The sequence below is a fragment of the Telmatherina bonti genome (assembly GCF_933228915.1).
Source record: "Telmatherina bonti genome assembly, chromosome: 5".
Lineage (NCBI taxonomy): Eukaryota > Metazoa > Chordata > Actinopteri > Atheriniformes > Telmatherinidae > Telmatherina > Telmatherina bonti.
In genome coordinates this window covers 8,220,606-8,241,899 of record NC_136623.1, presented here as the reverse complement: position 1 = coordinate 8,241,899, position 21,294 = coordinate 8,220,606, and the positions used below count along the sequence as shown (strand labels likewise).

Here is a 21,294-nt window from a genome sequence, read left to right as displayed (position 1 = left end):
AAGAGCATAACCTGGACAGTTGGGTCCCGTACATGCAGACACCAACTCAGGAGATGCTCATATCCTAACTATAAGAGTCATGGGAAAGGAAGGTTTTCAGCTTGATCTAAAATAAAAGTAAAAAACAAAAGAATTAAAACACACACAAATAAAAAAGCTCAGGTATGACCAAATGCCTGTGCAAAGAAGTGGGTTTTAAGGACAGACTTAAAATCAGAGACAGATTGAGCACCTCTGATATGAAGGAGAAGGCTATTCCATATCATAGGAGCAGCAACAGAAAAGGCTCTATCACTCCTGGATTTTTATCTGACCAATGGGACCTTAAGTAATAGTTGAGAAGAGGACCTAAGAGTCCTGGCTGGAGCATGTTGATGTAACTGCTCTGACAAATATGAGGGAGCCGAACCATTTAAGGCTTTAAAAACAATCAATATGAATCCTCCTGAACACTGGCTTTATGAAGCACCAGTGTAAAACATTAATAACCTGTTTATTTCCACACTTAACGTCATTTACCTTCAAATCTAGCCTAGATTTAATCATATGTCTTAAGAGCCATTAGTCACGATACAGAACATACAAGCCTGCTTTGTATTTAAGGTGCATGTGTGATGTAACATTTATTTAAAGCACCAGCTTAGCAGGAAATTGCCAGGAGTAAGTGTTTACACTCACTCACGTGTATTTCCCAACACCCAATCACAATGATTCGATTCATTAAGTTAGCGTGAAATTGCAAAGTTGATCGATTGAGGTGGTTTGATGGCAAACCTCCATGGCATGAGAGCAGTGAGGGATTGGTGGTCATTGGGTCCACTGCCTTAAAACCAGTTATTTGGGCGTTATTTCCAACATCACCAGTGTCGAGTTACACTTAGGCTTGAATTATTCACATCTTGTACTTGTTGACTCATTTGTTTACTAAGATACAGGGGCTGACAATCAACACAAGAAGTAGGACATGGGGTTTTCACTGCAATACAACACATGCAAAAGCAAGGATGAACCTCTCATGACTTCTTTAGAAGCCAAGTAGGAAAAAGAAATGCACCCACTCCCTTCTTCCCCAGCCATTTCTCACTCTTTCCAGTGGATGATGGTGAAATGTGGGACAGTAAGGCGGCTTGATGTTGGAACTTCAGCAGACAGAAACCATTTTCATGCACTGTGTTAACAACGTGAACTATATTAGTTTAAGCAACATTGGCTGGAAGATGACAGCTTTCCTACCCACACACCCTGATTGTGTCTGTCAGGGTGTTTAACTTGCACAGTCACCTTTCATTAGGCAAGTTCTCAACATGTGAGAAAATGTATTTTCTTGATGCCTGACATCCCCTTCAGCAAGTTTTTTAAGTGGGGCATGTTGTGGATCCCTAACATGCTCGTCTCCGTATTGATGGTTTCATATCTAGACAATGGGAACCAGTTTGTAAATGGTCATGTGGTTCAGTCGATGAGTGTGCAAATCAAGTGGTTGTTAAAAATGCTGCACACTCTGCCTCTAAAGGCAAAACATTTTCATATTGAGTTGCTGCGTTTAGATTTTTGACGCGACGTTAAGGTTGTTGATTTCAATGCAAATTTGTGGCTGTAAATTTTCAGCGATACGGAAACCTGCATCGGTTCACGCTTACCTCCAACAAATATGCGGAGGTTAGCGGCTCACGGCAGCTTCGGTGGAAAATGCCATAAAAAAGAGGACATAGGGGATGGAAACGATGGGCCCATTGAAGTTCCAAAGAAGTAACGATTAAAGGCGTGTAAAGTCTGTGAAAGAGATCCGTCATAGTCTATAAATGGCAGGGCTTTATTTAAACTATCTACTAAAACACACAGGAAGCAGGTTACAGTGGCAATAAACTGATACCAGTTTCAGTTTATAGTTAACATGTCTGGAGCGCTCCAGTCTGATCCTACTTTCCATTCGATCTTAACTCCAACAAACTGTTTTGACCGATTTGTGTTGGGAGCTACCTTGTTCAATTGGCAATTCATAAGATAACCACGCTGCTTTAGCTTATGAAAATTTAAAATAGTCTCTCGCTGGGTTCCCCAAACAGCTGCTCACGGTCTGTGTGTGTCCATGTCATGGATCCAGTGTCAGTTACCAGCCAGACCCATTTGGCTCGGGAACTATTCCCGTAGGATCTCTAAAACATGGTCAGATTAATAAGTAAGTAGATTTGTACTTCTTGAGGTTAGCAGGACAAGTGCATGATGTTTCTGTCAAGTGTACAGGTTGAGCTTTTTGTGCAAGCATGAGCTCAGCCTAGAGTCCCTCTAGCAGGGTCTCGCAGTGAAAGGACAAATAAAGGCAAAAAAGTTGCATCCATCCGTAAAATCTGTATATTTTTATGTAAATATCATGATTTGGGCAGAGGCAGATGTGATATGTGAAGAAAAATATTAGTCTCCACGCTGCCACCGTGAAAAGGACATCAATGAGTGGCTTGTCTCTGAGAGGTCTGTGTCCAGACAGCAACCCTTAAAACTATGGAGCTCCACCCTCCCCAGCATAGCTGGTTGCCAGCCAGTCTTGTGACACAGCACCCGGCCAGTACGCAGGGCTATTTGTGTCATGGTGGAGAGACTTAAAGCTGAAGCGAGTACCTGGATGCCAGCGGCTGTTTGACTTTTAACAGCATCCAGTTAATATTGAGGTTTTAAAAGATTCACATCATTTTCACCAGAAGTGCTGGGAAGAGTTACCAGTTACCAGCTACCAGTCGGTAACTCAGCACAAGTCACCACTCCCATAACAAAAGCTGTAACGAGAGCTTGCTGGATCAGTTTCTCTCTGCTGTTCACATTTTCCTCCCTTGCATGCAGTCCCAGTAAAAACTGCAGCGTTTCAGCGGCAGCTCGCTGTGCAGTAAAACAATGCCGGAAGATACAAAGATATTCAGATTAATTTGCTCACACAGCGCTAGACGTGACTTTTTGTTTAGTACTATTTTAATAACTATATATTGGACAGGCTACAGTTAATATTAATTGTCTTTTCTTTTGGTAGGTTTGTTTGGAATTGAGGTCAAAACAGTATCAGGATATCTTGTATTTGTTTCCAGATAATGAGATGTTTGACCATCCATCTCTGATAGCTGTAAGGAAATATAATATTCCAACCTGAACAACATGCTATGTAATAATAAGTGAAAGAAGCTTCATCAATGTAGCTTAACTGTTTTTAGTTTTATTTAATAGGGGCAAGTACGCTCCATGAATGATGGAACATACTGCAGCATTTTAGCCAAGGCTAATTTCAATACCCCTCCCTAGTTGGGCTTTTACATAATACAAGAAAGTATACACAGTTTACATTGCATTGCAAAATTAAAAGTATGTACACATATGTGCCTTTATGTATACATGCAAAATACAAATACATATGTAGACACCAAAATGCAAAATTAAGTAAAACACATTTAATAGGGCTATGATGATATGCTTTTGTCCCGATTTGATTCAGATTTTTTTGGATGCCGATAAGATTTAAATTGCGATTCTCACAATTCTTCGATATGTCAGATTTTTGTAGATTAAAAACAAAATAAATGCATAAAACCTTTTTTTCATTTCTTTTTTTTTTTTTTTATTTCAATCAGGAAAAAACAACACAGTAGCCAGACCATCATTCTGTTGCTATAATGCCCAAGATGTGGGCGGGGTTTCCTCCCTCCTCCACAACTCTGCACCGCTTTGCACAGAGAGTTAAAGCAAGCGCACCTCGTTACGTACATAACGTGAGCTACGTGCTACGTCATGAGAGGCAGCGTGGAGCCACTGTTGCCCACTTGGCGACTTTCTCGCTAAATCTGGCGACTTTTTTTGTGAAAAGCGACTAGCGACAAATCTAGCGACTTTTACTGGAGTTATTGGAAACTTTCCTGGTGTTTTGGTGACTGACTTTAAAGCGCATATTGTAAAGTTATTGTAACGAACAAGAGTCTCCCCCCGTCCTAAAGCACTCAGTCAGAGGAGCAGAGAGGACACCTGCAGTCACAATGAACAGCCAAATCCGCCACTGATCCCGCTCTGGATTACAGAGTGGGACGTAAATTGCAAAATTTTTCATGTCACGCAAAATAATTAATTCTATTTGATTACATTCACAGCTTCTGTCACTTACTCACCTCATCCACTGTGTGTGACACAAGCATATTTATCTAGCTCATCATGTCTCTAGAAAGTACAGAAAGGAGTGGGAATCAAACCCTGAATTAAAAACTGGCTGAAGCCGTTTATTGGAGACGATACGAGGACCTTCTGCCTGTATTATAAGACTGATTTCTACGCTAAACTCTGCGATTAAAAAAATACATGACAACTCAAAAATGTATCCATAAAGCAAAGCCTTATAATAGTTCATCATTGGAAGAGTCACCCCCTAGAGCACCTATTTTCATACATTGCATTTATTACATCATGCAAAGTCACTTTATTTTGTTTTAAAATGACATGTTTCTGCCACTGCTTTAACTGTTCAATAAATACGGTTTTGATCAGTTTGCTTCGTTACAATTTCATCCTTTTGGCATGAATGTTTAAAATCAGCATATCCTAATGCAGTATGAACAGTTATGTTTTAATGGAGACACAAAATCATCTTACTGATGTGATTGTATGCACTAAAGCATTAATTCAAGGCTAAGGTAAATATCGAGATCTATATCGTATATCGTGACATGGCATAAAAATATCGGGATATTACTAAAAGGTCATATCGCCCAGCCCTAGTCTGAAATAACAGCATTGTCAATACATTCAGTCAAAACCACCATTTTACAATAATAAAAGTAAGTACTGATTTGTCTTTATCCAGTTCTTTAGTCTGGAAATAAACTAACAGGAGAATAGTGAAGGTTTTTGGTGAAAATACAGTGTGGATGTGTTTATGTTTAGTCAGCAGCGTGTGTGTAGCTACAGGTTGAGTGCAGCCATTTAGGAATAGCTTTGGTGTTAGTCAGCCATGTGGTCCCTGTAATAGTGAATGCTAGCTGGCTATGTGGGGTTGTTTTGGGGTTTACTTGCAGTGAAATAAAGAGACATTTGTTTTAAAGGATATTGAGCAGCTTCTAACTAAAAATAAGATAACTGGGAATAATCAGGTAATTGTAATTTTAGGATCTGATGCAGCTAGGTGCACTTTGAAACGCTATGATCAGATTTCCTAGCCATCAGATTTCTTTTGGAATACGCATGTCATGACATAACTTCATGTTAGCACAGAGTCACCAAATTACTGGGGAGAAATGTAGATGTGTTAACCTGGTTTCTCATTATCAGGTAACTACCACTGAGCCTGTTTTTTCTGACCCCCAAAGACAGAAACTGGAGTAATCAGATAATTGTAATTACTGGATCTGAAACATCAACATGGTTTACTGAAATGCTACATTCGGATTTTTCTGGTACATTTCAGACTTATGTGCGCAGTTAATCATGTAGTACTCAAACTTCTAGTTTTCTTCAAGCATGACATGACTGTGCTAATGTGAAAGTGAATAAGCTCAATAATACATAACATGTAGGGATGTAGCTAAATACCGTGTGTGTGTACTCGTACTTGGTATTAATAAAAGTGTTCCGATACCACATCCTAGACCAGATACCACACCAGTCAAGCCAGCGCAGATGTGTTTGATGACATGCTTCGGACATGTTTTAAAAGAAATAAATGCCTTGAATGTTAAAATATGACATTTTTTTGTTCCACTAAAAGCAAAATCTTTGTTTTAAAACCACACATTTATAGTTGTATTTAAGTAAAATGTTCCAAATCAAAATAAAACTTGTTGAAATTGTTAGATTTGTAATGTTATTATATTTGTATTGGTGAGGTAACTTCAGAAAGCATGGGTCATTTATTACAACCTGATGAAATCTTACACAGTTATAACAGCAATATAACCATAGTCACAATAATGTTCACATAAACAGATTTGGCAGATATTTAGGTTTCAGATATCGGCATCAGATCTGAACTCCCAAAAAGTGGATGAATGCATCCCTTTACATGTGAATAATTTTCTTTATTTATACTCCCACTTCCCGCTGCTGCACACCCTTGTTTTTCTCCTGACTTCATTGTTGTCATTTTAAAGTAAAGAAGCAATGCAGTTTTTTGCAAAAAAAAGACATCAAATTATTGGGAAGAAGTAGGTGTGTTAATCGAATTTGTCATCATCCAATAACTTCCATGAGATTATGCTGACTGCATGACAACTTGAATAATCTGGTAGCTCCAGAAACTGAATCATGATCAGTTTTTTGGCGTGCATGTAAATGGGCTTGACGGGTAAAGAAGCTGTTTATACTTCGGACATCAGACAACTTTTTGCGGCGTTTTCATTGGAGAGTTTGTTTATGCTGTTTGGTAATAAGTTCCTATTAGCTCCAGTCATAATCTGTGCAGTAAGATCACTAACCAGAGTTTCAGTCACTCTGACTAGAATCCAGATAATATTAATATCTTTCATATTGGTATCTGAACGTTTTTGTACTAGACAAAACACTGAGGCCCTCCCTGGTGCAGAGAACTAGAACTAGAGGTTGCTAGTTACTGTAAACTGGAGGTGAGTTTTGACAGAAAACAACTGGTAGCTGCGTTCATATTGATTTTATAGGTACTTTTTAAACGTAGAAAAATTCCTCGCTTTTAATCAAAGTCTGCACACATTTACGTGATGGATGAGACATTTTTCAGTGAGTTGTGTTTGGCAGGAAGTTTGTTTTGCATGTTCGCTTCCTGTGCAGACAAGGTGACGTGGTTCTCTCCAGCCTTGCCCTGTTGATCCAGGACAGCAGGATTAATCCCACACATGACCCTAATGACGAGCCCGTCACCCGTGTTGACATCATACGGTCGCCCTGCTGCATGCAGTACCTTTCCTGCAGCACATGGAGATTCACATGAGCCTGCAGAGGCCGGCAGCTTCTATAGCTGCTGGCTCGAAAGCTTGCTGGGCTTGTTTAGCTTCACATGCAGGCTGACTTCACCCCAGCTGGAATACTGCACTTCCTGCTGACTTGAAACGGCGCACTCACAAGTCAGATTTCTCTTTGTTTCCAGCATTAAAAATGTTTTTAAAGCAGTTCCTGCTCCTCATGTAGCAGTCTTTGCTTTCCAGAGATGGAACTAAGTTGTTTAATTCTACAGCTCAGCCAAACATCACGTTGGTGTGTAAGAAATATCTCATCTTCCCCAAGGCTTCATGCAGATTAAAACGGTAGCCATCACACCTTGTATAAATGTGACTTTGAGCACGTTGTTTATATACTAAGCAGAAAAGAATATTGTGGCATCATTGCCAACCCCTTTGACCTGCATTGTTCTCAGTGGAAAGTCACTGTGTGTCGTTTTAGTTGCTTTTATTCAACAATATTTCATGAATGTCGTTTTTGTTTCAACTGTTGATGGTTTTTTGGCTGATATGTCAGCAGTTTTCAGATGGATGCAGAGGCTTTCATTGAACAGAAGCTAAAAATCAATCAGGAGGCCGATGAGGCCAAACGAGGAGTCTGGAGTTGAGTTTGGCAGCCGCCTGGAATACCGAAACCAGCACACGCACACACACACACACACTGTTCTCCAGCTGAAACAATGTCTTATCTCTGTGCTGTTGTTCTTCAGGCAGGACAACACTTTGTAGTCGATGCCCTTTTCAGTTCTTCGAGCGCAGATTTCATCCTCACAGCAGCTTCCCTCATTACATATTGTGCCGTTTCAGGCATCAGTGACACTGGCTACGGTTACATGAAATTAGAGCTGCACAATCAATCGTTAAAAAATCCTTATCTCGATTCATACTTGTATACGATCTCATTTTCAAATGATGACGATTAAAAAAAAAAAAAAGAAAAAAAAAGGACCACGAATGTACTGCATTTCGAACTGGGACACCACCTGCATGAAAACAAGCGCTCCTTCTTTCTCCCTCAACAAATGACAACGGCGGATCCTTACACCACGTGACGCAGATGCCGGCTGGAAGGAAAAAACTTGCCAACTTTCTCGCTAAATCTGGCGACTTTCCAAATCCCCTTGGTGACTTTTTTTTGTTAAAAGCGACTAGTTGCAAAGTTGATGTACCGGTAAAACATGCAATAAATATTTATTTTGGAAAAAAATTGTGACAAAAGCAAAAAAAACCTATAATTCTAATTCTATCCAGAATTGTGCAGCCCGACATGGAATTAATGTTTTTTCGTACAAGTGTACATGAAGATAATTCCGAATGAACGTTTACATAAAAAAAACGACCTCGCTTAATTCCTCTTTAGAGCGGCGAGTTGGGAAGGGTTCTGATTGGACAGAGGGTGCACGTGACATATGACGTATACCGGAAATAAACAAGTTGGCTCCCTGCTTCTCGTCTTTTCAGTCGTAACTTGTAAAAACTACATAATAAGAACCAGTTTCGCTGCTATTTTTATTATAAATGTGAAGTAGCAGCTCAACACGAGCATACTACTTCACTTTCTGCAGCAACTGAGAAGGAGAAGAAAGATAGACCACCGAACACGGGAGGTAAAACAACGCGCGTCATCGGGACAGGACAAGGTAACGAGCATGCTCAGAACGACCAGAATTAACTTGGAGCAGAATGAAGGTTTACATGGCAGAGGAATTAAATAGTTCGGAATTAAAATGCAAATAAACCAGACACTTACATCGGAATTATGTCTAATTCCCAATAGACATTTGCATTAGGAATCAAGTGTATACATGGTCATTTTTCATCAGTTTAAAGCGGAAATAACTTATTTGGAATTAAACAGGAATTAAAACTCCCATGTAAACGTAGCCGTTGTGCCGTTTCAGGCGTCAGTCACACTGATACTGTTTAACGTTAATGTGCTCTCTGTGTGGAATGTGGGAATGCCACTTGCAATCCCCTAAAGCCCCCTCCACAGGAGTCTGCTTCATGTGGCTGTTAATTAGCCCTCCTTGATTGGTGATTACGGGGTCTGACTGCAGCGATGTGCCCCAGGCAGAGATTAGGAACCTCTGAAACCAGCTTGGTGGACAGAGGAGGAAAAGCTGTAGCAGGGCAATGCATGGAAGATTCTGTCAGTCTTGCAGTGACTTTCTTGATTAACCGATGAGTTATTTGGTTTCTGAGTTGTCATAAATGTGCAACAGAGGAGTAGCTGAACGTTGGAGAATGTGGTGAGGAAATCGGCACTTAAAGAAGTAAACAAGCACTCAGGAAGGTTTCCATGACAGCTTTCGTATTTATATGACCGAGATGTCTGACTCTGCTGTCGTTCAGAGAGCAGCAGATTCAGACATCTTGGTCCCATGCTCTGCTATTCCATGACATCAGCTCTCAGGCTCTGAAGCTAATTCTGCCCATTCAGGCGGCTGGTCTTCGCCGTTGTTACTCTGCTCCAGTGAATGTCAGCACGAGCCCACTTTAAGCCGAAGGAAACCACAATGAAGCCCTCACATGTCTTCCACTGACCAGCACATTGTGTAGAACCATGTCCTGTTTTCAACTTATCACATGAACAGTTGGACCACATGGAGAGTCAGACGTTTATAATTCCCTAAAGGAGTGTGACCATCCAGTTGCTTGTTTCTTGCTTTGAAGCCGTGCCGTCTGCAAAGCATCCTGACACGCAGGCCTACTGTACTCTGTGGAATTTTCTCATATTTTTCCCTGAGAATGGGTGCAGAGATTGATTAAAACACACAAACATAAACAAAAATTACAGTTTATGAGGCAAGGTGAGATTTTATATTAAAACTAAACAGCTTTGCTTTTCAGTGAGCCCTCATCGTTGAGGCCCATTTATGCTGAAGTTTCGTCCGTCTCCTGCTTCGGTTATGTGTGCAACTTTGCCCGTTGTCAGCGGCGTAGCTATCCATCAATGTACACAGAAAACAGAGCAATGACACCGGACGGTGTTTAGTTGTGTAGCTGACACACAACCGTTGAAAGAAACAAACCAGAAAAGAAGCCGATGCAGAAACCGCCAGATAAAAATCACCCAAAGAAGATGCAGAAGTGGTTGAGAACAACAAAACGTTTTGTAGTTTTTATCTTTTAGTTCTTCCTATGTTTTTGGATGGTTGTAAACGTCTTTTTAGCGGTGTATTACCACTACCAACCGTTTTCCATGTCTCAACACAGCAGTGAACTCAGTGCTGCCCACTTGTGGATGAACTGACTTAACAATGACAACATAGAAGACACGTAGAAGTATGAGGACAGAGACGTATAACCACATCGGAAATATACGTCTCCATTTATGTACATAAGGAAGCAGAAATGGGCCTTTAGACAAGCTTTCTGCCGTACAGTGTGGAAGAAGTACTGGCATTTAGTGGAAAAGATTGGCATAAAAACTACTTTAATTACGAAGCACAGTTGTGAACGTACAGTGGCTACAGTTCTTCCATAAACTTGTTTTAATGCGTGAGTGGACACAGTAGTTGCGCTACAGGAAACTGCTTGAACGGTGTGTACATGTGTTCTTTTAAAGTGTTTCTTATCCCGAACGGTGCTCTAGCTGCAATCCAACGCAGCCAGAACTGCCGTTTTAAACCGCAGAGGGCTCTCGGGTCACACAGTTGTTTGTCCATTCAGAGACACCGTAGTAAAAAATGGTGGCACAAATATGTGTTGACAAAGCGGCAACCTTCGGTGGTAAAAACGTGAAGCCTATGAGGAAGTGCATAAAACTGCAGTTTCACCTTCATCCACTAGGGGCTGCAAAACAGAGCAAATCCCCATAGACTCCCATGTTGAAAAGACCAACTTCACAGCAGAAATAAACACGTTTACAGCCTGGTTCAAAAATCTGTTTTTGGTTAATAGGTCAGGTTTACCTTCATGACAACTGTGGGGGGAGTGAAATTTTTTTTTTTAACTCCTCCATTGAGAAGTAATTTCAAATCAAAATTCGGCATATTTAGGGGCGTGTCCTTTTGATTGACATGTACCCGATCTCCTGCTTCACGTAGGAACGTAGAACAACCGCGGTTTTTAGCCGGTTAACAACATGACTTGGCTTTAGCCTGCTAACCTCCGTTAGCTGATTAGCTCCTGTTATGTCAGTTAGCTCTTTGCTACAGGCAGCTCGGAGTTCGCTTGATGTCAATCATCCACCGCCATGCTAACAGCCCCCCTGTCAGCTCCACCTCTTTGCCAATATTTATATTTTCCGGAAGAGACAACATGCTTGTTGCTGCCAAGATGGCGATGGTAGGAACCGCCCAATGAGCTTCAATTCAGCTCTTTGGAAACCTACGGGTGACGTCATGAAGGCTACGCCCATCTTTTGATATACAGTTTATGGTGTAGAACCAAGGAAAGTAGATATAAAGGGTTTATTCTGAGAAAATAAAAACATGTTGTTTTAGAAAAGTGATACCAATGGAAAGAGAGTTTGTAATGATCTCTTAAACTCGACCGAAGACTTTTTTTTTTTTTCACACAGTGCACCTTTCAGTCTTCAGGAACTGTTCTCCAGACTTTTCTTTGGATCTTCCTGCCTTTCATTTAATTCTCTGTCCAGATGATCCCACACAGCTTCAGTGCTACTAAGGTCCAGGTTCTGAGGAGGATCTATCCCTCCATTAGACCGGTTGCTGCAGATTTTCAGATCTGATACCGCAGCATACCCTACGATTTCCGGAACAGGTTTTTGACAGCCACATCTATCTCCCATTACCAATGGGAGATAGATCTGTTGAAGGTCCAGATGCATCTCTGAGATCCTGATTCTGGTGTTTGCAGGATTTGTTTCCGGGTTGTTGTTTTTTTCACTTTCAGATCCAGCTCATCTGCTGAAGATGGTCTTTTTTTAGGCCTGACACTGTCTCACATGCTTTAAGGACACACTGCACACCATGCTGATACGCCAAGTTTTTCAGCTAATAAGTCTTCAGGAATCATCCTGTTGGTGGAAAACTCCTATTTCCTGCCTGTCAGACTGTGTTATTTGTGGTATTTTTCATATATACAAGTACTTAAGTGAGGAAAAACTTGTGCGTTTTTATTTTTCCTTTGCAAAAGCTGTTTATAATGTGCTGTTTATATGCGCTGCTTGTGTTCCTCTCCTTCAGTAAGGAGCATTTTCTGGGCTTGAATGTTTGGTAAGTGGTCAGGTATGAGGACAATGAATGGAAAAAGCTTAAAACATGGTGAACATTAATCAACCACTTACTAGAAAATCTGTTTCACTGGAAGCAAAATATAAAGAAATGAGTGGATGAAGGCTGTTACTGCTCTGGTCAAGCATTATGGGGAATTTAGTAATATTATCAATACTAATCAGACATAAACCTCTGAATGTTTTTCTTTTCCTAATTCCTTGTGTTCCAGAGATTATGCAGACCTATTTTCAGACCAAATGAAATCAAGGAATTAACTCACAGTAGCTCATTCATAAAATGTAAAGTTAACATATCCTAAGTTACTTGTTTTCTTCACCTTATTTTGCCTCCCATGCGCTCATGTAGAACAGGACGGTTCACGTGGATCAGGCTGGGCCGTTCCCAGCCAGCAAACTGTTTAGGGAGGGCACAAGAGGGAAGTTAAGCTGGCAGATTTTTGTTTGATGACTGAACAGCTTTTGGACCGGATCAGCTCTAGTGGCCTCGGAGAGAGCGTGCATGGTGTGGAATCTCTGACATCAGCTGCATGCTGGTCGGTGTTGTCTTACGCTTGACACACTGACTCTCACAGCTGGCGATTAAGCCTCCATCAGGGTTGAAAAGTGGCATTTCTGCCTTATTTAAATCTTTAACATCTCAAATTTTTCCCTTTTTCCACATGAATATGTGGGAGGCTTGACACTACTTGCAGAGTAAGCCAAGCAAAGCGGTGAAAATGTAGTAAATGCCCTTATTAGGGAAGAAGATGGCTGGTGGCTGCTGCTCTACAGGAACACTTTGCTCCAAAAGAGACGAAATCTCTCCTGGATTCACACGAAGGAGCATTTTTTGAGCTAATGGACTTGAAACGGTCGACTTGCTCCTATAATTCACATGTCACTAATAGCTTTGTGTATGCTCTGTTTAACTGCAGTTCAGTGGTTTTTATTGATTTCTCTCCACTGACCAGCTTACTGGTGTATTTCCCTTTATCCAGGGAAGTGGTCACCTTCCAATTTACTGTATTGATTTTCTGAGGTGTAAACCAATCACAGCTTCAAGCATAAGCTTCCTTTTGTACCTTGTTCTTGGGAGAATAAATGTGGCGGCACTTTGGAGTTATTTTCTTTTTATTGTGTCATTGCAGATCTGTGTTTTTATTCTTTGAATTTCAGATACATTTAAGGTAAAGAGTATTGGAGCAGATCTTTGTGTGCACCAGCCCTACGTATGGAGGAAAGCTGCAATCCAATGCTTATCCTATGCATCTGCATTTTGCAGCCCTGTGAAAAGTGATGTGCCTTCAGTACTCCTATGATGCATCAACTTGCCCTTGATGATGACTGATGGTGCAGAAAATGGCATCAATGGTGAAGATGTCTTGTGTTTTTTTCCCTCCCAAGATCAGCATCTTTACTGTTCTGTTGAGGATGATGTTGAGTGCTGGTCAGCACAGCCAAACCACGGTGAGCAAAGACGGCATGCCCTCTTAGAGACGCTGTACCGAGAAGTGTTGCTTTCTGCTCTAATCTCCAGCACCTTTTAAAAAGCTCTTGCAACCAGCGCAGACCCTCCCAATGGTTGCAGGCAACATCCCTGCGAGGCTCCGCCTGTCACAGGAGTGAAACCTTGAAGGAACTGACAGTTTTCTTGAGCCAGACATCTATCAATCGCCTTCCCAGCTGCAGCTCATGTGTTACGTAATGAGTCAGTGTGGGCTGACTGGGCTCAGTCAGTAACCAGATTACTTCACAGATAAAGACAGCTGATGGACAGTCACCTCACCACGCCTCTGTTTGTTTTCCTCTTCTGGTTGCCTCCAGACACAAGCTGCACTTTCATTACATTCTTTCACAAAGTAAAAGTGATATTTGTAAGTTTCCACAAACAGCAATTATGATTTGCAGGTGTTTCCATTGAACAGTGTTCAGCGCATTAGCCTCAAGTCTTGTAAAATCTCATGAGAAGATTCTCTTAGGAGAAATGCGGCTTATGCCAGGTAGCCACATAGCGTTATTTTTGGGTTTTCTATTTGCTGCGGAGAATTTGCTACGGCTTTTTTCCTTCATTTTATTTCCTAAAACTCTGAAACTCTGTTGTTTGTTCCACACCATGCCATCTTTACCAGAAATGAACTAGTCATGACCCCACGTAATGTCCACGGACACGTACATGCGAAAAAAGTGTTTCCATTAGACTTTTGCGATATGTTTTATATGAAAATGTCTTAAGAAAAATGGGGGAAAAAAACACCTTGAGTGTGTGATATTTGAGACTTTTTCAAAATGTAGGTCTTTCCATTAGCATTTTCTATTGCGATACTTAGGTTTTGTGCAATTCCAGGTGTAATGGAAACACACCTACAGATGCTTTGCTTTGCTCAGAGCACACTCACCCTCTTTCAGAAATATTTCAAACAGTTTGCTTCTGCTTTTTTCTATTGTTTTTAAGAACAAGATGTTACACAACACACAGCACGGAGCTTTCAACTTTCAGCTAAGCTCTTCTCAGATAAAGGGTCTGTAACTCTGTCTGTTTAAATACACTAAATGTTTGCCACATTCCTGTTGTCCACATGGCATCATACAATGCATGAAGGGTCACATAATAATATAGAATATCCCAATAAATGATATTTATAAGACAGAAATCGGTCATACCACATACCAGTGCGACACCACTCAATTCTGCTTCCACTACCTCACCTGTCGCGCTGTTCTGCACCTCACCTACGTGCTGCTCCTGTCTGTCGAACATTACTTAATCGAATAAATTACGTACAAATTGCATTCATTTCACATCTGTTCAGGTCCGTAAACAGGTTGTCGAAGCCCAGGAATCCTGCATGAACCTTGTGGCAGGGATGCTGTTACCTGACCAGAGCGCTCTTCCTCCGTTATCTTTCGCTTTTTCAAAAAAATATATTTCAACAGGTTCGACTGGAATTATAACCAGTGGTTGACATGTACTGGTGCGTAGGTGATGGTCTAGAGTATATAATAGCTTACAGTAGCTAATTACAGTTACAGTTAGCGCTAATTACTTAACGCTTTATTGGAATCTCTGTTTGATTTGTAAACTCTAAAAGCAATTTATTAGCAGCTAGCTTTCCTCTCTCTGGACTCGGGATTTGTCGGATGCTCTTGAGATTTACTTTCACTGTTGCCTTAATAAAGTTTAATTAGGCCCCACCTCCTCTCCGCCACCGCACTCTGTGTTTTGAAGGCGTAGCGCAAACCATGTAGCCATTTCGGCCCACGTTTGATACAAAAACCAATTAAAAACCAAATTAATTTTAATTAAATAAATTAAAACCAATTTTTTAAAAATGAATTTGAACGTACTAATATTTAAACAGAATCACACCTTTCTCCTAAAAAGTGTTGTCCTTTGCTAATGTTGCCTCAAAGTTGTTGTTGCCATTGGCGACCGTTGTGAAATGATGAAGAAGGTTTGGATCATTTTATGACACTTCTGTCATACAGTAATGCAAGTCCTTCTCTAAAACCTGTTTTACGTCCTGAATACTTGTGTTTATCTTTTCAGAAAGAAAATCTTGACAATTTCGACAATGATCCTTTTATTAGCAAATAAATGTGTGAATAAAATGTAATACCTCAGAGATTTTTAGTACCATTTACTCAAAGGTTTCTCCTGACTTATGTGTTATTAGATCCACTAATGCAGGTGCATTTAAATCAAAATGGCTCATTTATTGATTAGTCTTGCTGTAATTTTCAGTGTTGCAACTTGAGGCTCGGAGGTTTAATTTTCTTTACCTCTATCAACACCAAAGGCAAAGTACTTGCAGTCACACATACTCCTGTTACATTCCCCACTAGTCTCACTGCTTTACCCTGTTTTCTCATGTTCTTTATCTCATTACTCACACAGGCTTGCAATGCAGAGAGGGTGTGTTGAATTAGCTGAGATCACAGGAAAACTTTACGCAGCTGAACTAAAATAGAACTGACACATTTATGGATATGAACATTCATCATGTGCTGACCATTAAAGGCAAATAGAAACGACTCGATGGGCCTCATTTGGTAAAAACTGACCACAAAGCAAGCAGGCGGGAAAAAATCCCCAGGTCCTGTTCTTGTTACACATAAAATACATCCTCATCTGCATGTCCTGTTTCTTTTAGTCTTCATTGTAAAGAAAAATATGTATTAAATGAAGAATAAAACCTTTGAGAGCCAAACATTAGATGGTGATACCGCTGTACACAGTTCCCAAGCTACTTCAGGCACGCCCGTGTTTTTACTGACGTTAATAAACTACAAGAGAAACACGTGACGGACACGTCTTCGGACGGACACCATTTAAAGTTTTAATGAAATATGTAGTATTTGCAGTAGTAATGCATATGAAGTGATTTGTTGAAAGACGGTAAAGTCAGGTGAGCATGAGTCAGTTTCCAGCTGAGATATTTTAGATTCCCACATAGTGTCATGCCAGTAGAAGGCATGGCTCATAGCTTGTGGTTTGGCAACAAGTCAAAGGAAATAAGCTTTTAGAAAGTGGAGAAACCTGTTGGAAATTTACAGCAGCAGCAGCAGGGCCGCTCCCTGTTTCAAAGGAATTTTTCATTAATTAGTCAAAACATATGTGGACACCTCTCCCTGAGCTGTCACCTTATCGTGGTGGAGGGGTTTGTGCGTCCCAAAGATCCTAGCAGCTATGTTGTCGGGGGCTTTATGCCCCTGGTAGGGTCACCCATGGCAAACAGGTGTCTAGGGGAGGGACCAGACCAAGCACGGCTCATAGACCCCTATGATGACGACCAACCTGGGCATGAATGTTCCCTTGCCTGGACGCGGGTTACCGGGACCCCCCCTCTGGAGCCAGGCCTGGAGGCGGGGTACGAGAGCGAGCGTCTGGTGGCCGGGCCTTCGCCCATGGGGCCCGGTCAGGCTCAGCCCGAAAGGGTTACATGGGCCCCACCTCCCGTGGGCTCACCATCTGCGGGAGGAGCCGTAGGGGTCGGGTGCAATGTGAGCTGGGCGGCAGCAAGGGGCGGGGACCCTGGCGGTCCGATCCCCGGCTGCAGAAGCTGGCTCTAGGGACGTGGAACGTCACCTCTCTGGTGGGGAAGGAGCCTGAGCTTGTGCGCGAGGTTGAGCGGTTCCGACTAGATATAGTTGGACTCACCTCGACGCATGGCTTGGGCTCTGGAACCAGTACCCTCGAAAGGGGCTGGACCTTCTTCCACTCTGGAGTTGCTCATGGTGAGAGGCGCCGAGCAGGTGTGGGCATTCTCATCAGCCCTCAGCTTGGTGCCTGCACGTTGGGGTTTACCCCGGTGGATGAAAGGGTAGTTTCCCTCCGCCTCCGGGTGGGGGGACGGGTCCTGACTGTTGTCTGTGCTTATGCACCGAACAGCAGTTCAGAGTACCCACCCTTTCTGGGGTCCTTGGAGGGAGTGCTGGAGGGTGCTCCTTCTGGGGACTCCATTGTTCTGCTGGGGGACTTCAATGCTCACGTGGGCAATGACAGTGAGACCTGGAGGGGAGTGATTGGGAGGCATGGTCCCCCCCCCCTCTGAACCCAAATGGTGTTTTGTTATTGGACTTCTGTGCTCGTCATGGATTGTCTATAACGAACACCATGTTCCAGCATAAGAGTGTCCATATGTAGTCGTATCGTCGGACCTGCGGCCACATGCCTTGGACACTCGGGTGAAGAGGGGGGCGGAGCTGTCAACTGATCACCACCTGGTGGTGAGTTGGCTCAGATGGTGGGGGAGGAAGCCGGTCAGAGCTGGCAGGCCCAAACGTGTTGTGAGGGTCTGCTGGGAACGTCTGGCTGAGTCCCCTGTCAGAGCGAGCTTCAACTCCCACCTTCAGCAGAGCTTCGAACATGTCCCGGGTGAGGCGGGGGACATTGAGTCCGAATGGGCTGTGTTCCGTGCCTCTATTGCTGAGGTGGCCAGCCGGAGCTGTGGCTGCAAGGTCGTTGGTGCCTGTCGTGGCGGTAATCCCAGGACTCGTTGGTGGACACCAGCAGTGAGGGATGCCGTCAAGCTGAAGAAGGAGTCCTATCGGGCCTTCTTGGCCTGTGGGACTCTGGAGGCAGCTGATGGGTACCGACGGGCTAAGCGGCATGCGGCTTCGACCGTTGCCGAGGCAAAAACTCGGGCATGGGAGGAGTTCGGCGAGGCCATGGAGAAAGACTTCCGGACGGCTTCGAGGAGATTCTGGTCCACCATCCGGCGGCTTAGGGGGGGGAAGCAGTGCTCCATCAATACTGTGTACAGTGGAGATGGGGTGCTGCTGACCTCAACTCGGGACGTTGTGGGTCGGTGGAGGGAATACTTCGAAGACCTCCTCAATCCTACCAACACGTCTTCCCATGAGGGAGCAGAGCTGGTGGACTCAGGGGTGGACTCTCCTATCTCTGGGGCTGAAGTCGCTGAGGTGGTCAAAAAGCTCCTTGGCGGCAAGGCCCCGGGGGTGGATGAGATCCGCCCGGAGTTCCTTAAGGCTCTGGATGCTATGGGGCTGTCCTGGCTGACACGCCTCTGCAGCATCGCGTGGACATCAGGGGCAGTACCGCTGGACTGGCAGACTGGGGTGGTGGTCCCCCTTTTTAAGAAGGGGGACCGGAGGGTGTGTTCCAATTACAGGGGAATCACACTCCTCAGCCTCCCTGGTAAGGTCTATTCAGGGGTCCTGGAGAGGAGGGTCCACCGGATAGTCGAATCCCGGATTGAGGAGGAGCAGTGTGGTTTTCGTCCTGGTCGCGGAACAGTGGACCAGCTCTATACCCTCTCTGGGGTCCTGGAGGGGGCATGGGAGTTTGCCCAACCAGTCTACATGTGCTTTGTGGACCTGGAGAAGGCATTCGACCGTGTCCCCCGGGGGCTCCTGTGGGGGGTACTCCGGGAGTATGGGGTACCGGACCCCCTTGTACGAGCTGTCCGGTCCCTGTACGACAGGTGTCAGAGCTTGGTCCGCATTGCCGGTAGTAAGTCGGATTCGTTTCCGGTGAGGGTTGGACTCCGCCAAGGCTGCCCTTTATCACTGATTCTGTTCATAACTTATATGGACAGAATTTCTAGGCGCAGCCGAGGGGTTGAGGGGATCCGACTTGGTGGCCTCAGGATTGGGTCCCTGCTTTTTGCGGATGACGTGGTCCTGTTGGCTTCATCTGGTCGTGATCTCCAGCTCTCGCTTGAGCGATTCGCGGCCGAGTGTGAAGCGGCTGGGATGAGAATCAGCACCTCAAAATCTGAGACCATGGTCCTCAGCCGGAATAGGGTGGATTTCCCTCTCCGGGTCGGGATTCAGGTCCTGCCTCAAGTGGAGGAGTTTAAATATCTCGGGGTCTTGTTCAGGGAAGGATGGAGCGCGAGATCGACAGACGGATCGGTGCGGTGTCTGCAGTAATGCGGGCTCTGCGCCGGTCTGTCGTGGTGAAGAAGGAGCTGAGCCAGAAGGCGAAGCTCTCGATTTATCAGTCGATCTACGTTCCTACCCTCACCTATGGTCATGAGCTGTGGGTCGTGACCGAAAGAACAAGATCTCGTATACAGGCGGCTGAAATGAGTTTCCTCCGCAGGGTGGCCGGGCTCTCCCTTAGAGATAGGGTGAGGAGCTCAGTCATCCGGGAGTGGCTCAGAGTAGAGCCGCTGCTCCTTCGCATCGAGAGGAACCAGTTGAGGTGGCTCGGGCATCTGGTTAGGATGCCTCCTGGACGCCTCCCTGGTGAGGTGTTCCAGGCACGTCCCTCTGGGAGGAGACCCCGGGGAAGACCCAGGACACGCTGGAGGGATTACATCTCTCGGCTGGCCTGGGAACGCCTCGGGATCCCCCCCGCAGAGTTGGCAAATGTGGCTGGGGAGAGGGAAGTCTGGGCTTCCCTGCTTAGGCTGCTGCCCCCGCGACCCGACCCCGGATAAGCGGCAGAAGATGGATGGATGGATGGATAGTCAAAACATTTTGCTTTTATTCCTAATATGCTGCCATTTTTGATGAAATATAAGAATTAAGTAAAATACAGCTTTGGTTGTTCACCATTTTCGAAAAGGCATGTTACCTCTGAAGTAAAATAAGTTTTCTATTGAAAGGAGCCATAATTTGCCCCAGGATCCATGACAAATGAAGTTGAAGGTTAGATGACAATCTGAGGTTTTGGTAATTTGGTCTACAGTAACGTGTAAAAGTCTTTATATCTTGTTTCAAAGCTGGCAGATTTTCTTGTGATCTTTTTGAAAGTGGTCTTGAGTCATAGATCTTCAGAGTTTTTGAAGGTCTGTCAGATGTTTTATTTGGATAATGGCTGCTTCATAAATCAGTCCAGATTTCATACCTGAGCATTTGCATAGAAACATGTTTATTTGTTTGTTGAGCCTCTTAATATTTTCTTTTCTAAATTGTGAGGAGACTCAAGGGAACAAATACTGTCGATACATCATAAAGAACCTTGCAAATAAAACAATTAGTTTTTTGTGGGAAGGTATTTTGAGACTTTTCTTGTTAGCAGCACCTTATGCTACAAAAAATAAAGAAACAGTAAGATTTGAAAGCTCCAGGCGTGACTGTAAAATAATACATAAAAAGAGAATGATTTGTAAAATTCCTTTTATAAAATATACATTATAGCTTTGCTATCATATGGAATCTTTATTTTTATGTTTAATTATTTACATTAACTTGAATAACAATTAAATAACCTATAAATAAGGTCAAAAACTGCATTTCTTCATGTTTAAAAAAGAGCGGCAACAAAAGTTAAATAATTAAGAAAAATACTATAAAACAGCATGTTATGTTTCGTTTGGCCCTTTTTTTTTTATTCATAACTATCTTTTCTGATATTTTCTGGCTTTAAGTTGATCAGCTTTAAAATTGGGAAGTCCCATATTGTCAACCTGCCGATATTGGCATAAAAATGTAACGTTGGAAATTATTGGTTTAACTTTTTACTGTATTAATCGCACAACTTTTACACAACATGCACACATTGTACATCAAACTCTACACCTGCGTCTCATCCAAAATATTGAAACATGAGACGTGCCATGTATCGTTTTTGGGATCTTTTTGTTTGTCCGGCACAACTCGCAATAAATCCTCTTGTTTAGTTCTGTTACTCCAGTGTTTTCCTCACGGGGATTCGCCACGCTGGGGGCCTTGCCTACTTAATTTGCCCGGTCGTTGCCACGGGGATGGCCT

At 43.2% G+C, this 21,294-nt stretch overlaps 1 protein-coding gene across 2 annotated transcripts in view; it reads left to right on the top strand.

Annotated features, from left to right (window-relative positions):
- The window catches only part of otud7b (OTU deubiquitinase 7B), a 52,888-nt gene that overhangs the window by 1,241 nt on the left and 30,353 nt on the right, over positions 1 to 21,294 (top strand). Inside the window, exon 2 of one of the 2 annotated variants that reach the window (XM_079240694.1) lies at positions 13,516 to 13,578. The exons of the other annotated variant lie outside the window; for it this stretch is intronic. The gene's annotated coding sequence lies outside the window, so the exon portion shown is untranslated. The remainder of the gene's footprint in view (positions 1 to 13,515; positions 13,579 to 21,294) is intronic. 2 annotated transcript variants of the gene reach the window in all.